This window comes from Ictalurus punctatus, chromosome 13, assembly GCF_001660625.3.
Source record: "Ictalurus punctatus breed USDA103 chromosome 13, Coco_2.0, whole genome shotgun sequence".
Lineage (NCBI taxonomy): Eukaryota > Metazoa > Chordata > Actinopteri > Siluriformes > Ictaluridae > Ictalurus > Ictalurus punctatus.
In genome coordinates, this window is record NC_030428.2 from 4,832,759 (window position 1) to 4,855,583 (window position 22,825).

At 39.5% G+C, this 22,825-nt stretch overlaps 1 protein-coding gene across 9 annotated transcripts in view; it reads right to left on the minus strand.

Annotated features, from left to right (window-relative positions):
• Positions 1–22,825, minus strand: part of tanc2b (tetratricopeptide repeat, ankyrin repeat and coiled-coil containing 2b) — a 210,984-nt gene that overhangs the window by 141,929 nt on the left and 46,230 nt on the right. For all 9 annotated transcript variants that reach the window (XM_053685064.1, XM_053685057.1, XM_053685059.1 and 6 more), the window contains exon 2: positions 13,134–13,199. The gene's annotated coding sequence lies outside the window, so the exon portion shown is untranslated. The remainder of the gene's footprint in view (positions 1–13,133; positions 13,200–22,825) is intronic.

Consider the following 22,825-nt stretch of genomic DNA (forward strand, 5'->3'; position numbering starts at 1 on the left):
ACACATGCTTTCACCATGGCACATGAAGCCACTGCTGCTCGTGCAGTATCACAGGGCAACGCAACACCCTTGATGGAAAGTTTTATCTGCCCTCTGCATAAATGAGCTCATGGCTAGTCTCACTGTCATTGACAGGAGAGAGAGAGTATGCCATCCCTTCCTCCCAGAGAGCACAGACAACTTTGCCAACTCTCTTGACTCACAATTCGAGCTCATGATAGCCCGACAATAAGGGGGAAAAAAAATAGATTTTATAGGCAATGGTGTTACTCTTGCTGTGTAATTTAATTAAAATGCTTCCATGGAAACCTGTATTTAACATCTGTCTGACTCTGTGTGTATGAAGCAGCATGACATGGAAGATCCACTGCACTCCTGCTTGTTGAAGATTTACTATATGTAGTCAAGTGTATTAGGGGAGGTAATCAGTTATCACGATAAATGGAAATTAATCTCCTTAATGAAGCACAGACACAGCAGGCAGCATAATATTAATTAAGGGATGTTTACTGTATTTGTCAACACATATTTGTATTGCCTTTCTGATTTAACAATTCTTTTATAAAATGCAAAGATGAGCAATCACTTGTCAAAATATCACAAAGTTGATTCTGTTTAGAAAAAGAACATGGCACTAAACCATTTGAGTACTGTCCCGTTGCACTCACGCCCATCGTCATGAAGTGCTTCGAGAGGCTTGTCATGAGGCACATCAAGACCCTGCTGCCCCCCTCACTGGACTCTCTGCAGTTCGCATATCGTCCCAACCGCTCAACAGGTGATGCCATCGCCACCACCCTACATCTGGACAATAAGGACACCTACGTTCGAATGCTGTTCATAGACTTCAGTTCAGAATTCAACACAATAATTTCTCAGCACCTGATTGGAAAGCTGAACCTGCTGGGCTTGAACACCTCCATCTACAAATGGATCCTGGACTTCCTGACTGGGAAACCTCAGTCAGTCCAGATCGGGAACAGTATCTCCAGCACCACCACACTGAGCACAGGGGCCCCCCAGGGCTGTGTGCTCAGTCCACTGATGTTCACTCTGCTGACTCACGACTGTGCAGCAATACAAAGCTAGAATCACATCATCACGTTCGCCAGTGATACGACTGTGTTGGGTCTCAGCAGCAAGAACGATGAGTCAGCGTACAAAAAGGCGTTGCAGTGGACTGATGCAGAGCTAACAACCTGTCTCTGAATGTGGACAAACCACGAGAGATGGTTGCTGACTTAAGGAGAGCACGAAGCGACCATTTTCCGCTGAACATCGATGGCTCCTCCGTGGAGATAATCAAGAACACCAAATTCCTTGGTGTTCACGTGGCGGAGAACCTCACCTGGTCCCTTAACATTCTACAAAGGAACATAGTGAGCAGAGCATCCTGAGCAGCTGCATCACTGCGTGATTCAGAAATTGCACCATATCGGATCGCATGACCCTGCAGCGGATTGTGAGGAGAGCTGAGATGATCATCTGGGTCACTCTTCCCTCAGTTATAGATATTTACGCCATACGCTGCATCTGCAAAGCCACCAGCATTGTGGATGATCCCACACACCCCTCACACAAACTCTTCACCCTCTTGCCATCTGGAAAAAGGTACCGAAGCATTCAGGCCCTCAAGGCCAGACTGTGTAACAGCTTCTTCCTCCAAGCCATCAGACTCATCAATACTCAGACTTATATATATATATATATATATATATATATATATATATATATATATATATATATATATATATATATATATATATATATATAAATAATTTCTTGTCACCACTATCCTCTTTACCTGGCTGCTACCACAATAACTGCTATGTCCACACATGGTATAATCTAATCTGCTGAATACTATGTCATACTATGTTATGTTTACATTTACAACATTTTTTTTATTATAATGTTATTCCTTTGCACTATCTATTATATCTGACACTTCCACACTAGAACTGTGTACTGGTCAGCACTACACTATCACTTACTGTGTCTATTGTCCTGTTTTAGTATTTACTGTACTGTCTTGTGTTGTTTGCACATGCACTTTATGTGGAAACGTGTAGATCTTATTTAATTCTGTGTCGTCTCATGTCATTAGTTTGATTTATGTAGCACCATGGTGCTGGAGGAACGTTGTTTCGTTTCACTGTGTACTGTACCAGCTGTATATGGTTGAAATGACTTGACTGGGGAGCTAAAAGAGTCAGCTCTTATTGGTGAGCAGAGCCAAATGATCTGGCTCACTGACAAGAACCAGATTGTCCATCCTTAGAAGCAAGAGCTAATTCGCCACTATCAGACAGTAGTTCAATGGCACTGTGGTACATAACCGTTAACTAATTTGAAAATATGCCAATGTGTCAATACAAGAAGCTTAAAAACGTCACCTCAGAATTTCATGATAAAATACTTTTTTGACACAATTGAATAGGACATAATAAGGCTGGTGGCTAGAAGGAAATAATAAATAAATAAATATTCAGGGTGGATTTTTTTCTTTAATAAGACAATTCCATATAGGTCCTATAGGCCACATTGCAACTAACAGGAGTCTTAGCAGTGACATACAGTAGATCATTTCTCTTGTTACCTACCTGTGTGCACGTACCTGAAAGATCCAGGTTTAATCTATTTTTAATGCCCTTATTCATAATATATTTTCACTATCATAGCTTGCTAAGTATTATATCCACAGTTATGTTAGTCTATCTGTTTATTACAAATAGAAACTTGGTCAATAGGTACATTGAGAGATATGTAATGTTTGTAAAGTGTTTTAGCTGTCATTTGCGCAGATTCTCACACCCTCATTATGGGCTTTTACTGAACCAATTTTATTTTTTTATTGCACTGACACAGGCTGTAGATTGACTGAAATGTTAATCAATAATAATCTTACGGCAAAAAACAGTTTTCATTGGCAAAAACTAGACTAAAATACTTATGGTTTACTTTGACTAAGATAAGACTAAAATTCCCAGACTTTTTGACAAAAAAAAAAAAAAACAGCATAAGGTTGACTAAATATAATTTTAAAAAATAATAAAAAACTATCAAGGACATTTGACACAGAAAGAATTGCTGATAAAATTAATACTAAGCTCAATGCTGTAGCCCAAAAACACTCCACCTGTCACTTGCTGCTAGTACATTGACAGGACTTTGGTGCACAGGCCCAGGACGCACTATATTATTACATCCTTTAGTACAAAAAATTAGCTAGACAATTCAGGAAGTACATTACTATTATACAACTTTATCTGTCAGCACACTTTTGCCATAAATTTGGCTTTCAAGAAACTGCAACAATGGGTGGAATAGTTGCACAGGATACAGTGGGGGTACTGTATCCTGTATACTTCCCTTTAGGTTAGCTGTAGCTTCTACCATGTCTGCATGCACAGCATTTGTGACATCTGTATGTACTCCCATATGTGGATGACTGACTGTCATGTAACCGTCATTGGCAAAGCGCAAATATATGGCCATTCAAATGTGTAAATGATGGCAGATGGTACACTCGTGGCATCTGCCCCTTCTGTCATCATTTACATCTAATATTTAATTTTACTCCATGGACATTCAAAGGAATGTAGGAATTTATACATATTTATGTGATGCTAATAGTGCGCATTTTTCAGTGTATTAAAGTCTGCACGGAAAAAGGTGCAGTCCTCTTTTTGGAAAAACAGAATATGTTCACCCTAGCTTTTGTAATGTAATGTTACCCATAAGTAATTTGTAACTGTAACAAATACATTTTTAACGTAACCCTCCCTACCCTGCTTGTGTGCCGTACAGGCCTTCTTGATAGAAGACAGAGCCATCTAAATTATGAATGTGATCATGAGAGTCTGAGTGGTGACCTCGCCCATATTCACTTCCTGTCTGGCTGGGATGTTGGTGGTAGATACTACAGCGGTGTAACTGGGATGTTGCACCTTAAACATTTCAGCATGAATGGGAATATCACAAAGATATGTGTCAATAGTAGTGGCAAAGACATGTTATGGGTCACTGAGATGTCGGTTCAGTGCACATTTCCTTCTCCACCCTTAGGAGTTCTCCTTACAAAGGCTGGGGGCATAGGAAAAACTTGAAAGAAGGCGCATATTGCCGACAGAAGCCACAAAATCACAAGCAATGGTGAGGTGGGCAAGGAAGCTCTGGAGTTGGGCAGATGCATGCCTTCTGTCTCTAAGAGCTGCCTACTTACCAAGCTGATATCTTGCGCCAATCCTGTGTCTGTGTACTGCAAATTTACAAGTAAGTTCAGCTAAATTGGAACCCCTTATTTTGCACTGTGAACAATATAATAGAAGCCTTTCCATCCATCCATCCATCTTCTATACCGCTTAATCCTTTTCAGGGTCACGGGGAAACCTGGAGCCTATCCCAGGGAGCATTGGGCACAAGGCGGGGTACACCCTGGAAAGGGTGCCAATCCATCGCAGGGCACAATCACATACACATTCACACACCCATTCATACACTACGGACACTTTGGACATGCCAATCAGCCATGTCTTTGGACTTTCGGAGGAAACCCCCGCAGCACGGGGAGAACATGCAAACTCCGCACACACAGGGCCACGGTGGGAATCGAACCCCCGGCCCTGGAGGTGTGAGGTGAACCTGCTAACCACTAAAGTAGAAGCCTTTATTTGTTATATATTTTACAGTACAGTGAAATTCATTTCTTCACATATCCCAGCTTGTTAGGACGTTGGGATCAGAGCACAGGGTCAGCCATGATACAGCACCCCTGGAGCAGAGATGGTAAAGGGCCTTGCTCAAGTGCTGAACAATGGTTGCTTGGTGGTACTAGGGCTTGAATCCCTGACCCTGATCATTAACCCAGTGCCTCAACCACTGAGCCACTTCTGCCACTATAAATGAAAGCAGAACCTCTACCACTGCTCCACCTATATACAGTACATGTACACACCAAATACACTTATGGTTTGTTTGTTTTTTTTTCTTTAGTCTGACTTGTCTTTTCTACATTGCTTGGGGTATATAGTCCCTGCTGAAAAATCCAGCCAAAACCCAGGCCTACTGTAGGTGGTCAAGCTGGTATAGGCCTTCTATCCCAGCCAGCAAGTTATTTTCCAGCATCCTTATTACTACTGCTTAATAAGTGTTTGAAATTTTTTAACTGCTCTACTGTCATTTTCTTCAATCAACCAGCGAATAAAGATGGTCTACCACTCTGACCAGCTCCGCCTGTGTTTTAGCAACTAGGAGCTGCTCAGACCAAGCTGGATTTATCAGCAGGGATGCTAAAGAAAATCTTTGAACTCAATGGGTATGACTTCAACCTGAGTATTCAGTTGCTGAGAGCTTGTAATCAATTGTAATCTCTACCTATTGCAAGGTTTCTGACCAGTAAACTAGCCAAGATTATGTACTCTTTCGTGGTCATGTCACTCTCGTCTTTCCTGCAGTCACACACAAATGATTCAAATGTGGAAAACTAGAAGAATTGAATTGAAATCTTTGCCAGTTCCCTCTTTAATAACATCGAACTGAAAGCCAGCAGCACTATATTATAGTCAAGACAATTATACACCGATCAGTCATAACATTAAAACAACTGACAGGTAAAGTGAATAACATTGATTATCTCATCTCGCAACAAGTGAACAGTGAGTTATCAAAGTAGATATCTTGGAAGCAGGAAAAATGGGCAAGTGTAAGGATCTGAGTGACTTTGACATGGGTCAAACTGTGATGGCTAGACAACTTGGTAAGAGCATCTCCAAAATGGCAGGTTCCCAGTAGGCAGTGGTTAGTACCTACCAAAAACTGGTCCAAGGGTTAGGGATCCTACACAATAATAGGCTTGCAGTTTTAATATTACAGCCGATTGGTGTACAATAAGAATGTGGTACAGTACATTAGCAATATAGTTTTATACGTGCCTATTAGAAAGAGAATGAAATCAACTCTAATGCAGCGACTTGACCTCCGCTTGATTCACGGAGAAATTCTGATCGCTTATTCTACGGAAGTCATAATCATGTGTGAAAGTGGATATTAAGCCAACACCATGCAACAAAGTAAACGATATTACAAGGAGATATTTTGTGCGACAGTTGATCAGATCCATTTTTGGTATTGGAATTCAGTCATAGTATCAGGTTTCTTTATTATATTATCACAAAAACAAATGACATGCTCAGAACTATTGTACGATCAGGCAGTGAGGAGGGTGTATGAGGAGGTGCTCTCCCGAAATGAAACTCAGAACCCGTTCAAGTCCACTTCACATTGCAGTGAAGTTCAGCTCTGCTTCTGCCGAGAGGGAGGCAGTGGCTCAGCCCACTGATCGCGTGCTGTATCATCTCTCTGCCGAACAAGAGCACACACTCCTACACGGGCCAAGAGCCATAACGATACATTACATTAGACAGTGGAAATGTTGCCCATAAACAGAGTTCTTGTTCTGTGTGTGTGTGTGTGTGTGTGTGTGTGTGTGTGTGTGTGTGTTTATTACCACATTTACACTGTATACCATCAACTGCACCTCTTTTTCTTTGACATGAAATACTCAAACACGGGAAAATTCTCAGTAGATAAATTTGTGTTCCTTTGTTTCTAGCTGTAATTTAAATTATTCAGCATTGTAGAGTTTCATATCATTTGAAATATTGTATTATTATTGGGGGTTTATTTTGTCTGAATACCGAATAGAATTGATTCAGATTTAAATAAAGTGTGCAAAGAGTTAAATGACACTCAGTGTATTAATTCACACCAGGGAATGTGCAAGGCGAATTGTTAGACACACAGATGCGCAGAGACACACACACACACACACAGACACACAAACAGTTCTCAGCATTCTGCAGGCTATGGAACAATGTGTGGTTGGCATAAGAATGTTCATTTTATTCATGTACAGAAGTAGGGAGTGATGAACATCTACAGTATGGATAGCGATATATATATATATATATATATATATATATATATATATATATATATATATATATATATATATATATATATATACGCGCGTGTGTGTGTGTGTGTATTTGTGTACATGTCTGTAGCTGTACATAAATGCTGCTGTATTGTGTGTGTGTGTGTGTGTGTGTGTGTGTGTGTGTGTGTGTGTGTGTTTGTGGAAAATGCAAAAAAATTATTGGAACCTTTTTGCTTTCTTACCTGTTAATACTTTTAATACGGTTATCCTGACATTTACAAAATGCTCCACTAATGAACGTTATAAAAGCGGTATCCAAAAAGCATTGTAGAGCATATTAGCATTTTTATTACGTCTAACACCAAGGCGAAAGTGCATTTATTATTTTGACAGACAAAGTGGCTCATAATTGAGGCAGAATCCAATCCAAGTACTGAGCAATTGAGGTCTTGGAATCATAAACTATTGGTCATTAGGACAAAATATTAACCACTGAGCTACCACTGGAAGACCTTCTGGATCAACTACAGAGCTTTTTTTGTCCAATACATCCCTAAAGCTTTAGACTAGGGTTTGGCAAAATGATAATATAATGTGAAATTGTGATAAATTATGTCATAATCTGCTTTTCTGAAATATCATTAGATACCGTCATATCTTTTTCGCAATGTTTTTTTTTTTTTTTTAAATGTAATTGCAAAGTGACTGGAATCAGTTGATGTTCAATGTTAAAATTGTTTCATCAAATAAAAATCCTATCTTTTCTAAATAAAAACTAAAATGAATACATTTTTGTAGACATAATATATTAATTAACAAGTGTTTTTCAACACTACTGTATTGCTGGAATCTAGTAAACCTATATATCATGATACATAACGTGACACATCACCCTCCCATGCCTTAGATAAACACAAATAATAATATCAAGCTTCCATCAAGTGTCAAGGGGAAAAAATGAAGCCATGACCAGTCTTTAGACTAATACAATATTAAAACTAGCCATCTGTTTATTCTCAATGGAGACACAAAAGTGTCTGAAACCATACAAGTGGGCATCTGTTCTCTCAATTATCTGCAGTTTTCAGGGTAGGATGAATAATCAGCAGCGCTGACAGCACCGTGTTGACTTTAATTAATATTGAACACGCAGCAGGAGAGATTAAGCGCCACTGGCCTGATAGGTCCGTTCGTATTGAGCGTTTGAACCGGGGTACTCACATTATTGTCCACCATCACAACAAGTTTTTATTTCATTAACATATGTAGGTAGCATTGCTGCCTTACAGCCCCAGGGCCTGGAGCTGTTCAATCCTGAGCTTGTGTTACTGTTTGGGTTTTCTCTGGGTTCTCCGATTTCCTCCCACCTCCCAAAAAACATGCACATAGGTGGATTGGTTATGCTAATGGATGGTGCCCCATCCAGGATGCATTCCTGCCACGTGCCCAGTGTTCTCCGACTAGGCTCTGAATCAGCCCTGTCCTTGGATAAAATAGCTACTCAAGTACACAGTTTTTTTTATTATTATTTAATATTCAAGAATATGCTGCTTATATAATCAGTTAAAACATTAAGAAACGTTGTATAAACCGCTTTCTACAAAATATTTCAAATTGGAGGTGATCACGACCCATTCGGTAAGATTACAATAGGCTTTAATGAGCCAGCGTATTTTCATATTTATTAAATCAGCCTTCACACATAATGATGGTGGATCAAATACAAGTGCACAACAGTTCACATGTCTTCCTACATTAAACAGAGGAAGGGAATTTTAATGCCTTGTACTGTATAAAATTAGGCTATGATTCGATTCGGTGATCCTTTGTCTTTATAAACCATCAACAGATCACGATGAGGAAAAACAGGATTGTGTGGGGAACTGGTACATCACTGACTCTAGGCAGGTCTATTAGTATGCTGTAAGTGCCCTCTGTCTGCCTGATCAGACAGAGAGAGAACGTGAGAAAAGAGCAAAAGTGTGTATGTGTGTGTGTGTGTGTGTGTGTGTGTGTGTGTGTGTGTGTGTGTGTGTGTGTGTGTGTTATGTCCTGTGTCCATGACAGGCATTCTAAAAGAGGAAATGAAGTTGTGAGGCAGGGGTGGGAGAAAGCTGTTCACTATTAGCTAAAGTAATCAACCTTGGCATTGGGACTGCATTTGGCACTGAGATAAACATATTTAATCCTACAATGATAATTTGCTTTGGTCTCATTCTAAGCCATGCTGGAATCGAAGAGAATCCTATACCGTCGCTCCTACTCTACCAGTATAGGCATACATGTGCGTTTATATACAGTCCCCTCTGAGAGTATTAGAAAAGCAAGGCGCAAGTCTTTAGTTTTTGCTATAAACTGAAGACATCTGGGTTTGAGAGCAAAAGATTTACAGATGAGATGATGGATCAAAATTTCAGATTTCATTTCTTTCAGATTTCTTTGCGAATTCAAATCTGGCTTTCTGATTCTTACTGCTGATGAGTGGTTTGCATCTTGTGGTACGGCCTTTATATATTTCGGCTCTCCAAAGTCGTCTTTGAAAGATGGATTGTGATACCTTCACCCCTGTCCTGTGGAGGTTGTTGGTGATGTCACTGACTGTTGTTTTGTTTTTTTTCTTCACAGCTCTCACAATGGTTTTTGTCATCAGCTCTTGTTTTCCTTGACTGACCTGTTCCATGTGTGATTGTTAGTGCACCAGTCGTTTCTTTCTTTTTCAGGACATTCCAAATTGTTGTGATGGTTATCTCTAATGCTTGTGCAATGCCTCTGATTGATTTTACCTGTTTTTCAGCTTCAAAATGGCTTGCTTTTCTGCATTAGACAGCACACTGAACTTCATGTTGGATTATCCTTTTTAACAACAAATACAGTCTACACAGGTGATATTGAAGGCAAGAGTAGATGGTCAGAGCTATTTATTGCTTAAACAATCAATCTAACAGGACACACCAGTCAGTCACATGGTCCAATATTTTTGCTTGCTTACTAATTGGGTGGTCTGATACAAAATCTGTTATGTTCTATGTTTTTTTTTTTTTGTCGTTTTTTTTTTTTAAACACATCTAAATATAAATATTAGGAAATAAAAGCTGAAAATGTATATTTTGATCTCTAACCCAAATGTCTTCAGTTTCCAGAGGTGACTGTAAATATCAGGAAATGGAAGCTGATTTTCAGATCTATGATCTCATATTCATAATTCTGAATTCGAATGTTTTCAACAAGAATAGGCCTTGTTGTTCCAATACTTTTGGAGGGGACCGTACATTGAGTCTGGGATCCCACAGCAAAAAAAGGTTTTGCGAGTAAGCCCGAAGATATGAATGTACACTGCCCGAGGCATTTACAGCATCCTTTGTTGCAGAGGTTTAAATTAGGCTAACAGTTTGTTTATATCCTGGGAATAAGAACCAAATAAGTTCATTAGAAAATATCCTGCCTTAGTGGGATTAAAAAACATTCCTACACACATCTATATTTGAGTTCAATTATTTTTTTTAATACTATATTTATAATTATTATTATTATTATATCAAGTGATAAGCTGAAGTTCATCACCATGCTGAATACCTCTGTTTTTTCCAGTTTAGGCCACACCCACCACCCACTATATATATATATATATATATATATATATATATATATATATATATATATATATATATATATATATATATCAGGGATGCATATAACTTTTTTAGTCTGGTTCTCAGGAGAGCACTTGGAGATTTTGTATGGTATTCACCCCCACAGTGATCCCCTCCATAGATCTGACCAAGCGTCCTCCTTCTCACTGCACTTCTCACTGTCTGCCTCACTATCTTCCATTTCAGTTACAGTACATGATGATGGACTTGCTGCTTCCTGGATGGTGGAAGATGATGCACTTCCCTAATTGAGCCTGCAATGGGCTGTTTGCATCCATAGGTCTACAGCTGGCTTTGGATCAAATGTTTCTGTGGTCATCTTTGACAAGTGGATGCGCATCAGGGCTGAGAATGGAGTATATGATAGACAGGATTTGTACTTGCTTTTTATTATGTCGAGATGTGAAAAACCCCGCTCACAAGCTGCATTGCTCAAAGGAAGAGTAAAGGACAACTTAAGTACCTTGTAGATATTCGAGTAACAATCTGAATTGCTTGTATTAACTACCTTGAATAAATCATACACAGAGGACGCTACCAAGCGTTTTCCTGCTTGCTGTAAACACATCCATTCTCTTATAGTTGAGTCTCGGTCAAGAGGCAAGGTGGACTCATATTTTTGGAGAATGGTGCTGATCGTTGTGTTGCCAAAACTGTGGAGTTCTTGCATTTCTTGAGGCCAAGTGGAAGGAGCAAATACTAAAAAATGATCACATGACTTTAGAGATCCATGTCTGTTGTCAAATTCTCCAATTAAACTTCTGAGTAAAAGCGTGAACTGTCCAATTCATAGCATGAGTTCATCTTTATATTCAGCGTGGTCGGGGGTTCATGCCTTAGCACTGCCAAGCTGCCACTGTTGGGCCCTTGAGCAAGGTCCTTAACCCTCTCTGCTCCAGGGGCGCTGTATCATGGCTGACCCTGCACTCTAACCCCAGCTTCCTGACATGCTGGGGTATGCGAAGAAAATAATTTCACTGTATATGTGACAATTATTATATTCTCCTATGGTCAGCTTTTCCTGCTGAAATCTTTGTGAGGTCAGCTGCAAAATGCTGCCCATGTCAAGCATGTTGGACAGAAATCACTGAAAATACGTTGTGCAGATCTGCTTCAAGTCATAGTCATCTGTTGTAGCCAGTTGCATTTGAATGGCGGGTAAAAGTATTGATATTTTCAATAGTGTTTTGTCCCTCAATGCAGAACATCTGACACTGTGAAACTTATTTTTTGCTCCCCCTTCATAAATAAAATTAAACGTATCACAGTATGAAACCTTGTGATCAGCTGACTATGTGCAGTTCTCAAGGGTGTGTGCAGTGCACAGAATATGCACAAGGGAATCCCCAATCGCAGTCATTTCCCATATATATATATGGAAGAATGCTGTTGTACATATCAATGTTGATAGCGGCACCGTCTGTGCAAACAGCGACTAACTTTGTCCTCCATTCATCCAAGCCTGAGTCATGGAATAGATTGACCAACCCGTTCATTATGTCCCACATCATTCATTTAGCACCCAGTTCAATTAATCCAAGGAAATCAACAGTGAACTCTCCATTGGTGGACACAGACACGAATTAAACAATTTCCAGCTCCGTTTTTGTCATGTACTCCGATCCATCAAAAAGCAGACCCCAAAATTCAGCTGATTTCAACTTTTCCCTCAAATCAGTGCTCTGCTTTGAATCATTTGTGTTCCCCTTCACGTCAATGACATGCCCCTCTGACATAATAATGCAATCTCCTCAGCATACAAAGACAAAGGACATGCTTGTTTAGCTTTATGGAAGAAACATTACACAGAGCCATTCGCTGCTTTTCATTCACCTTGTTTTGCCATCTAGCAAGTGGGCGACTGGATATTTCATCGTGACTTGCATGACTGTTAAGCTCTTTTCATGCTTAACAAACGCTGGATGACTGAAATTCTTTGTGACTGAATAGAAGGCAGTAGTTTTGTCTGTTAGATGGGGATGTGAACGGCATATCTTACACGGCATTTGACTGCGCTCATCGTCGGATTCAAGCCATGGCACTTCTTAAAGCCTCTGATCTGAGAAAACTCTTGTCTTTTGATAGGGCCCGATCTGACGTTTCTTCTGAGGTGGCGGAATGCAAAAGATGTTGCTTAATGTCTGTTGTTTTTTTGGACATCTCTCACAGTATTACAGTTAGTCGATCCAAGACGGTGACTGTGCCTTTACCATTTTCAGCTATTGGTACGCAAATGAGTGGTCCAAGCCAGGGGTTCCCAAACTTTTCCAGGGCAAGGCCCCCCCAAATGGCATTAACATTTGATCGAGGCCCCCTTTTTGCAAGATGTCTTTAAAACACATTAAAAATACAGACTTCTGAATATATCCCCCTGTTTATTAATAATTACATCTTACATCTTTACATTACATTACATTAGGTATTGATTGTGTGTGTGTGTGTGTGTGTGTGTGTGTGTGTGTGTGTGTGTGTGTGTGTGTGTGTGTGTGTGTGTATGTGTGTGTGCGCGTGTGTGTGCAAAAATGATTGAGAAATAGACTTACTGTGTGCAGTGGGCTCAGACTAACTCATCCACCCCCTCTCTCCATGCATCATGCATTGGCAATAAACTACAGAAACAGGGAAGAACTCAATAAGCCTCTTTTATATGAAAATAACAGACAATACATTTTCATCAACTGACTTAGAAGTGATGCAGAATGCAAATCAATCATATAGCAGAGGTTGTAGGGGGGGCTCAGGAGCCCAAGAGGTATAAACTAGCGCAGTCACTAACACACAAACCTGACTGCTGAGCTACTATGGCACGAATAAACATTTTGAACACGGATTTTATTTTTCCTTTATCTCTGCACACGAGTTGTAGCACATTTAAGTGGTAACACCTACATCACCACAGACTTTATTCACTATGAGTGAAATTCACACTATCTGAAAAGGTATTCCTGAACACCGTTTTTGGGTGGTAAACTTAATTTCCACAAATGCCATGAAAGAAATCAACATAATTAGAAAAAGTATTGGAGCAGCTGGACTAGCGCTCATTGATGTAGCTATATAAATATTCTAGGATGGTGGCTGTGCAGAATGTAAGAGGTGCGGATCAATATAGTGCAGGAATCAGGAATTGAAGGGCTTATCACTCAATAACTGCAGAAGTAAACGTCCATTTTTTATTAAATAGGTGCCACTTATCTACTAATACCAGCTTGTACATAACTGATGATATAAGAATATAGTGCAGTTTGTTATAAACAGTTTGTCAAATTATTTACAAAATCAAAACATGTTGTGATTGTGATTGCCTAAATACTCCAGTGAAACCCCTAAATTAGTTCTGGTGCAACCTGTTGCTATCAGAAGTGACATAATTAGTTGAATGGAGTCCATCTGTGTGCATGCGTCACATGATCTCAATATAAATACACCTGTTCCTGGATGGCCTCATGATCATAGAGCTATCAAAACAAGTCTGAAAAAATTATCAATCAAGATTTGGTTATAAAAAAATTAAAAATAAAACCTTTAAATCTTTGAAGATCCAATGGCGCACCATTAAGTTCAATATTAAACAGAACATGGCACAACCGTGGCTCTGCCTAGAGAAGACTACAGGTATTTTCAAAGTTTCCACAGCTCAGAGGGAAGAAGCTGTCCATAGGACAAACATAGCCTGTACACTGAACAATTCTGGCCTGAAAGTAGTGACAAGAAAGCCATTACTGAAATGATCCGATGTGAATGATCCCATTTAGAGTTTGTCAAAAGTCATGTTGGAGATTCAGCAAACGTGTTGATTAAGGTTCTTTGGCCTGGTGAGAGCAAAACTGAACTTTGTGCCTTGTCACAGCATGCTACATTTGGCTGGAACCCAACACTGCACATCACCCTAAGAACACCAGACCTATTGTGAGGCATGGTGGTGGTAGCATCATGTTGTGAGGACGCGTTTTATCAGCAGGGTCTAGGAAACTGTCAGAATTGACAGCAAGATGGATGGAGCCAAATACAGAGCAATTTTAGAAGAAAACATGATGCTGACTATAAGAGACTTAAGACTGCAGAAGATGTTCACTTTCCAAGTATTAAATGGCCTAGTCAAAGCCAAGACCTCATTTCAATTGAGTATCTGTGGCAAATCTGATCACCCAATCTGACAGTGCTTGAGCAATTTTGCCAAGAAGAATGGGCAAAATATCAAAGAGACATATACCCAATTGCAGTAAGGTAGTTCTGTCAAGTTTTGAGCTAGGGGCTGAATACAACCAACAACTCCCTGCACTTTGAAGTGATCAATAGCCTGATAGCTCTGGATCACAACGACTGACATGCATTACAAGTTATGTTTACATAACCATGCTGTAAACATTAGAAAGAGCTCTTCATAGCTTTCAAATGACACCAGCCCCACATCAGTGCAATCTACAGTGCCAGAGAAAGAGATTGTGGAAATCAGGCATTTTAAACAACTTTGGAGCTCTATTTATAGGTTACCATGATATCTCAGGCACTGCTAATGTTTCACTCGATCCCTTTCCCCGGGTCAGAAAATTTGTTCATTTTTCGGGAGAATTTATACATTTATTTATTTTTAAGACATGGTAAACCTGTAGTATATTTTGTTTGCAATATTAAACCTCTGTTCAGAGCAAATTTGTTTCATTTTATACAGACAAAAATACATATTGTTTTGCATTGTTTATTATTCAGAAATAATAATAATAATAATAATAATAATAATAATTTTTAAAAAGGAGTTTTTTCAGTCTTTACCTTTATTGAAATCGAATCGTGAATCGACTTGTGACCGGAGTGTATCGTTACACCCCTAGTAAATGACACTTTAAAAAGTCCATTTCAATTCCGGTTTCTAATACTAAAATATACAAAAAATGTGTAAAAACATTAAATACTAAAAATGTGAAAATGTTCAAGGGTGTGTAGGGTGTGTCACTGTATGAACCCATGGAGAATTACACATGAAGCATTTGACATGATGTACTCTTCAAAATAACATTTAAGACAAGACCCCTAGGACTAAAATACCTCAAAGTCTTCTATGGTAGTCATATAAGAATCCATTCAGACTGGTGGAAGAACTACTGTTCATGGATGGTTTATTTAGACAGACTAGCTAACCTAGCTAACAGTCTAGCTGACCTGAAAAGAATATAAATTAAAATGGTGAAACCGTACAAAATTTAATTACATTATGAGGGATCCAGCCTTCAAGCATGAATGAAACTTTTTATTAGCATTTACGTTAGACTTTTATCCTGTCAGAATATTCTGTCAGGAATATTAGTCACGGATGTTATAAACTGTTATACTGTAGCAGGATAGTTTAGTGGGAGTCTGACGCGGGAGGGTGGTATATAAAGATAAGCTAATTAACATTGCACACCTGACACCTATTCACGCTGTGTTATTGTTGAGCTATCTGTGTGTCTCTCACGCTCTCCCTCATTTTGAGCAGTAAGTAGCTGAACAGTAGCAGATAACTGAGAACAATTCTATGTAATGGAATATTGTAATGTAATAGTGTGTTTTATTAACTTAGGATCTGATAGTACTGACCAAATGTATATTTCTATAGGTCTTAATTATATTTGAAAGATTATTAGCGCTAACCTAGTGCTTAAAATAAATCCAAGACACACAATTATAATCCAGAGCAGGGGTCAGATCACCCACAGGCAAATCAATGATCACTCTAAACAGACAGGCTGGGGTCGAAACCAGAAATCAATGAAAATACAAGACTAGGAACTAGGACTAGGGAACTAAAGACAAAGATACAAGAAGTCATGACAACTAGACACTGAGAGATGAGGAATAAGCAAAACAGGAAGCTTCTGTAACAAAGACATTTAAGAATAGTTACATTTAGAGCTAGGTCAGCTTTAGGTCCATTTTAAACATGCATCTAATTATTATTTAAAAGCTAAATAATAGAAGAAATAATATATTATATAAAACATTCTCTCTTTCCCATGGTGCAGGGTCTGCTGATTGTCACGTCATTCTCCACATGATCTGGTTCAGGCATCGTCTGGAGTGGTATTGACTTGTTTCATGTTTTCTTTGATCCGATCCATCCACCTCTTTTTTGGTCATCCACGTGGTTGTTGTCCGTCGGGGCTTAAACGCAGTACCCTCCTGTCAACTGATTCCTCACTACTGCGGACTACATGGCCATCCCAGCGGAGATGCGCTTCTCTCATCTTCTCAATGATTGGGACTACTCCAAGCACCATCCTTATGTCCTTATTCCTGACTTGATCTAGTCGGGTCAGTCTGAGCGACCATGGAAGCATGCGCATTTCCATGGTGTGGAGGGTCTGCTGATGTTTGGTGGATGCCAAACCAGTGCAACTGGGCATACTTCACTTTAGATTTTCACCTTGTTTTATCCACCAGTTTTATAAAACTGTCTTATATATAATTAATTATATAATAATTATAATTATCAAGGCTTAGCACAAGCTGTCAGATTCCTGGATGAGTAGCTGAGTCCTGGTATAGACAACGTTGCAGATGCAACACTTACCACCAATTAAACTCCTACTCTGATACTTCAGAGTTTCACCTTTGTCCCAATTATTCTGACTGCAACTCTCTGTCAGGATGTAGAAACTCTACTTTGAGTCTTATCTGCGTATAATAAGATAATGGAATCATTATAGGGATGGAATCATTTGGAACTAAACAGGTGCTGGGGAGGTTGATGGACAGTGGTGGCTGAGGTGAACGTTTTATAATGTAATAGCAAATTAATTTCTCAAACCATTCCTGAACAATTTTTGCAGTGTGCCAGGGTGCATTATCCTGCTAAAAGAGGCCACTGCCATTAGGGAATACCGTTGCCATGAAGGGGTGTACTTGGTCTGCATCAATGTTTAGGTAGGTGGTACATGTCAAAATAACATCCACATGAATGCCATTACCCGAGGTTTCTCAGCAGAACATTGCGCAGAGCATCACACTGCCTCCGCCAACTTGCCTTCTTGCCATAGTGCATCCTGGTACCATGTCTTCCCCAGGTAAGTGATGCACACACACGGCCATCCACATGATGTAAAAGAAAACGTGATCCCTCAGTCCAGGCCACCTTCTTCCATTGCTCCATGGTACAGTTCTGATGCTCACATGCCCATTGTAGGCACATTCCGTGGTGGACAGAGGTCAGCATGGGCACTCTGCAGCTACGCAGCCCCATTCACAGCAAGCTGCAATGCACAGTGTGTTCTGACACCTTTCTATCATAGCCAGCATTAAATTTTTCAGCAAATTCTGCTACAGTAGCGCTTCTGTGGGATCAGACAAGACGGGCTAGCCTTCGCTCCCCAAATGCATCAATGAGACTTAAGCGCCCATGACCCTCTCACCGGTTGTCCTTCCTTGGACCACTTTTGGCAGGTACTAACCACTGAATTCCAGGAACACCCTACAAAACCTGCCATTTGAGATGCTCTGACCCAGTCGTCTAGCATTCACAATTTGGCCCTTATAAAATGACTTTAGGGTATAAGTCACTTAGATCCTTACGATTGCAGATTTTTCCTGCTTCCAACACATCAACTGATTGATTGTTCACTTGTTGCCTAATATATCCCAACCCTTGACAGGTGCAATTGTAATGAGATAATCAATGTTATTCACGCTACCTGTCACGGGTTTTAATGTTATATAGGAAGGTGTCATTTTTTATGGCGCACTTATATAGCACTTTTATCCAAAGCGCTTTACACTGTGTCTCATTCACCCATTCACACACCAATGGTAGCAGAGCTGCCATGCAAGGCGCTAACTTGACATTAGGAGCAACTTAGGGTTCAGTGTCTTGCCCAAGGACACTTCAGCATGTGGAGTCACATGGGCCGGGAATCGAACCGCCAACCCAACAAATAGTGGACAACCCGCTCTACCACCTGAGCCACAGCCACCCGGTTTTATATATATAACTGTCTGTACCTACATGTTCAAAACCAATTCCACAATATTAAATCAGTAAAGAATCAGATCTACCTCAGCTACTACAAGAAAATACTGTGGTTTGTCCGAGCCAAAAAAGTGCATCATCAGTGATTCTCAAATTTAAATACATTCCTATTCTTAATAAGGAATATATAACAGAAACCACTTGATTTGGCTTCAGTTGGTTCCAAGAAGCTGGCCGGAAACATATTTTGTAACATTTCACACTGAAGTCCTTACTATTCATAAATCATACCTCTTATCTGCACACCAATTTCCTTGCATCTTCCTCTCTCTGAGTTCACACTATAGAGGCTGTTATGCAATATGAAGACTGTGGGCAGCTTCTCCAACATATCAGCAATCCAGTATACAGTAATGTGGCACAGCTCGATGGATAATTATCATGGCGTAAGTAGGCTTAGTGCAAGCTGTCAGATTCCTGGATGAGTAGCCGAGTCCTGGTATAGACAACGTTGCAGATGCAGCACTTACCACCAATTAAACTCCTACTCTGATACTTCAGAATTTCACCTTTGTCCCAATTATTCCGACTGCAACTTTCTGTCATAATGTAGAAGCTGTACTTTGAGTCTTATCTGTGTATAATAAGATGTGTTTATAATGGAATCATTATAGGGATGGAATCATTTGGTACTAAGCAGGTGCTGGGGAGGTTGATGGACAGTGGTGGCTGTGGTGAATGTTTTGTAATATAATAGCAAATTCAATCTCATTATGGGAAATCAGGCAAAACATAACCCTCATATGGCACAGACATCTGTATATCTTCTTATTTGCAAGTTAAACGTTTCATGAAAGGATATTGACAGAATATCACAGAAAAAGTGCTGGAAAAAACATTTTCCTTTGTTCCTAATGGGAAGAAAACCAAACTGGAATTTTCCTGTAGACGTTTGGTAAAAAATGAATAAACCCAGTAGCTTGTCTTTTGGAAAAAGCATTGTGTAAGATTACATTCAACCAAGGAGCTTGTGTTTTTTTGATCCATGTAAAGATGGGATAAAGGTCTGTACTGGTAATATGTAACATCTTTGGTGAAATGTCTGCTATTACTGCCCCCTTTAGACTGCCAATAATACAACATGGCTCAGGGAGGGGGATTTATATCAACTTAAAATAAAACATTGTAACTGAGACTGCTTGGTTTACGGCTTTGATAACAAATATACCGTAAAAAAGCAGTTTCCATACAAGTGCTTTAATCCAGATGTTGGATAGAAACATTACATAAAATCATTAGGTTTCCCAAACTGCACTCTCTTGAGGTGAAAATGACTTTAATCTAAATTGCAATAGAAATGCATTTACTTAATGATTACAAAAAATTCCCAAGCATTATTAACTTTTATCCATACTCCCCGATGCGCCATCCAATCTTGCTCTGGGCTGCCGCCATGTTGCGGCACCTTGCATGCTAACACAGACCCATTTTATGATGATATTATGGCTGTAGTTGAACATGGCAATTCAATTGCTAGGTCATTATCAGCCTGGAAGAATGGTACGGACAAGCCTGTACACACATCATCGTCAAAGCTCTGTTGAGATTTATGAACCTCTGACTTCAGTTGAATCATCTTTGCTGCTAGGTCCTTAAAAACTTCTTTCTTGTTATTTTTCTGAGTTATCATTGGACTGGATGTGGGTGTTTGTGACTAGCAAGCTGTTTAGCCTGGGGGGCTTAAATCAGATTTTCAGGGATAAATCTGGCAGCTAGTTGAGCTCACTGTATTGGCACTGGCATCACTGCACCACAGGGGGTATCTTAGTCAGACATTGTGTCCTTACAATGGTCAATGCTGATCCAGCCTCAGGCTTCCAAAGGTTTCGACACTAGATGCACGAGCGTGAGTCTTGCAACATCGATCGTTTGTCTAACTATTTCAGCTAACTTGATCAGCAGACTGATCAGAGAAACAACGCATAACAGCTACAGAAGTGAAATGCTGAGATGAGACAACCCCAAGGTAGAAACCTACCCATCAGGGAGAACGAAAGGTTACCGGAGAGAAAAAAAAGTACCCTGCAATTTCATAGAGATACCAAACATTGACGTAAGTCAATGAGTTCTGTAGCATGCTTGTAGTGTATAAAAATACACTCACCAAAGTAGACAAGAGGAAATGAGAGGACACCTATCCCCATCTTTGGAGGAGAGCACACCTATAACTCAGACTGCTAGGAGGATAGAGCTATCCACATGTGGTCCGACACGTTTACAAGGTGAGAAGAAGAATGGGAAAGATGGCTGTATGACAGCAGCATTTATTGTAAATTTTGTGTCATACACCACTAGTGAAAAACAGCATGTGTGAACACAGACAAGAAGGTATCCAAGTGAATCTCACTGCTCTTTCTTAGTTAGAAAAAGAGAAATAGAACTGAATTTTCAAGATGTGAAGAAAGTGGGCAAGTTGACAGAAAATGTAGTAGAAAAGCCAAATAACTGTCTGAACATTACTTAAAAGTAATTTCTTTAATATAGTCAAATGCTTGCTCAGCATCTGGCACCAAAGCCAACATTTCGATTGTGAGAAGTGGTCTTATAGGCTGATTTACAAATAACAACCTATTTTGTTTTTGTGCCAAAAGGCAAGCAGACTGTCAGGCACAAGATAAACTCTATAACATGATGCAACGAAACAGATTTTAATTCATCATACTTTACCCTTGTGATAATGATCCTTTGAACACAAACACAAATTTGAACACAAATCCAGTTCTAATTGAGACTGCAAAGATATTTCTCATATATAAACATCTTACTGTACATAATCAGCAAAAAAAAAAAAGAACCGTCCTCTCACATTCAACTGCTTTATTTACAGCAAATTTCTTAACATGTATAAATATTTGTATTAACATAAACAGATTCAACAACTGAGACATAAACTGAACAAGTTGCACAAACATTTGACAAACAGAAATGGAATAATGAGTCCCTGAACAAAAGGGGGGTCTATATTAAAAATAATTATCTGGTGTGGCCTCCAGCTGCTTTAAGTACTACAGAGCATCTCATCCTCATGGACTGTACCAGATTGGTCAGTTCTTGCTGTGAGATGTTACTCCACACTTCCACCATCCGCAAGTTCTCCATCACGTCTGGGGGGATACACACGGTTACATGTAATTTTCCCCTGCAAGGACGATCAGCTGTCCTACTGTCTCCCTGTGGCACCGTCATAGACGTCTCACATTACAGACATTACAGTTTATTGCTCTGGACACATCTGCAGTCCTCATGCCTCCCTGCAGCAGGCCTATGGCATGTTCACACAGGTGAGCAGGAACCCTAGACATCTTTCATCTGGTGTTTTTCAGAGTCAGCAGAAAGGTCTCTTTAGTTTCCTAACTTATTGTCACTGGGCCCATAATTGCCTACCACCTGTAAACTGTTACTGTCTTAAGGACTGTTCCACAGCTGCATGTGCATAATTGTTTATGGTTTATTGTACAAGCATGGAAAACATCATTGAAACCCTTTCCAAAAAAGATCTGTAAAGCTTATTTAGATTTTACAAACTTATCCTTAAAATACAGTCTCCTGAGAAGGGGACGTTTCTTTTTCTGCAGAGTATATTAGCTGAAAATAAAGTATTGTTTACTGAAATCAGGTATATAATTCATCAAAGTCCAGCAACTGACTGAGATTGGAAATGTAACACATTGCAGGCAGAGGCTTGTGAATGTAATATTTATTCAGGCTTATCCAAGGCCCATGGTCATTTCCAGAGCAGATGAAAGATCACAGACCAGCATGAACACATCTATAGTCAAAGTTAAAACAAGCTAGGAGGCTAGGGTCAAAATTAAGGAACCCCAGGCCCTCATGTACAAAATGTGGCATAGATTTCATTCCAAATCTTTGGATACGGAAAAAGAAAAGCACAAACTAAATCACACACACAAAAATCATGCTATGTCCTATGTACAGCTCCCTTCCTAAACCCCAACAAGAATAAGGACATGACCACATGCACCAACTTTATGTCCTATCAAGTTTTGTCCCTGTAATACTCAATTATAAATTAAAATGTATGCATGTAGACAAAGGTCATCTCATAACTCAAAGCAATGGTGTGAAAATGTTACTTTTTATTAAAAAAATAAATAAATAAATAAATAAAAAAAAAAAATCAACTCTTCCACAATGCCTCTATAGCAACATGACTGCAGTTAGTATGCACACGTCTTCAAATTTGCTCCTTAAAGTTCCTCATATACTGTACAC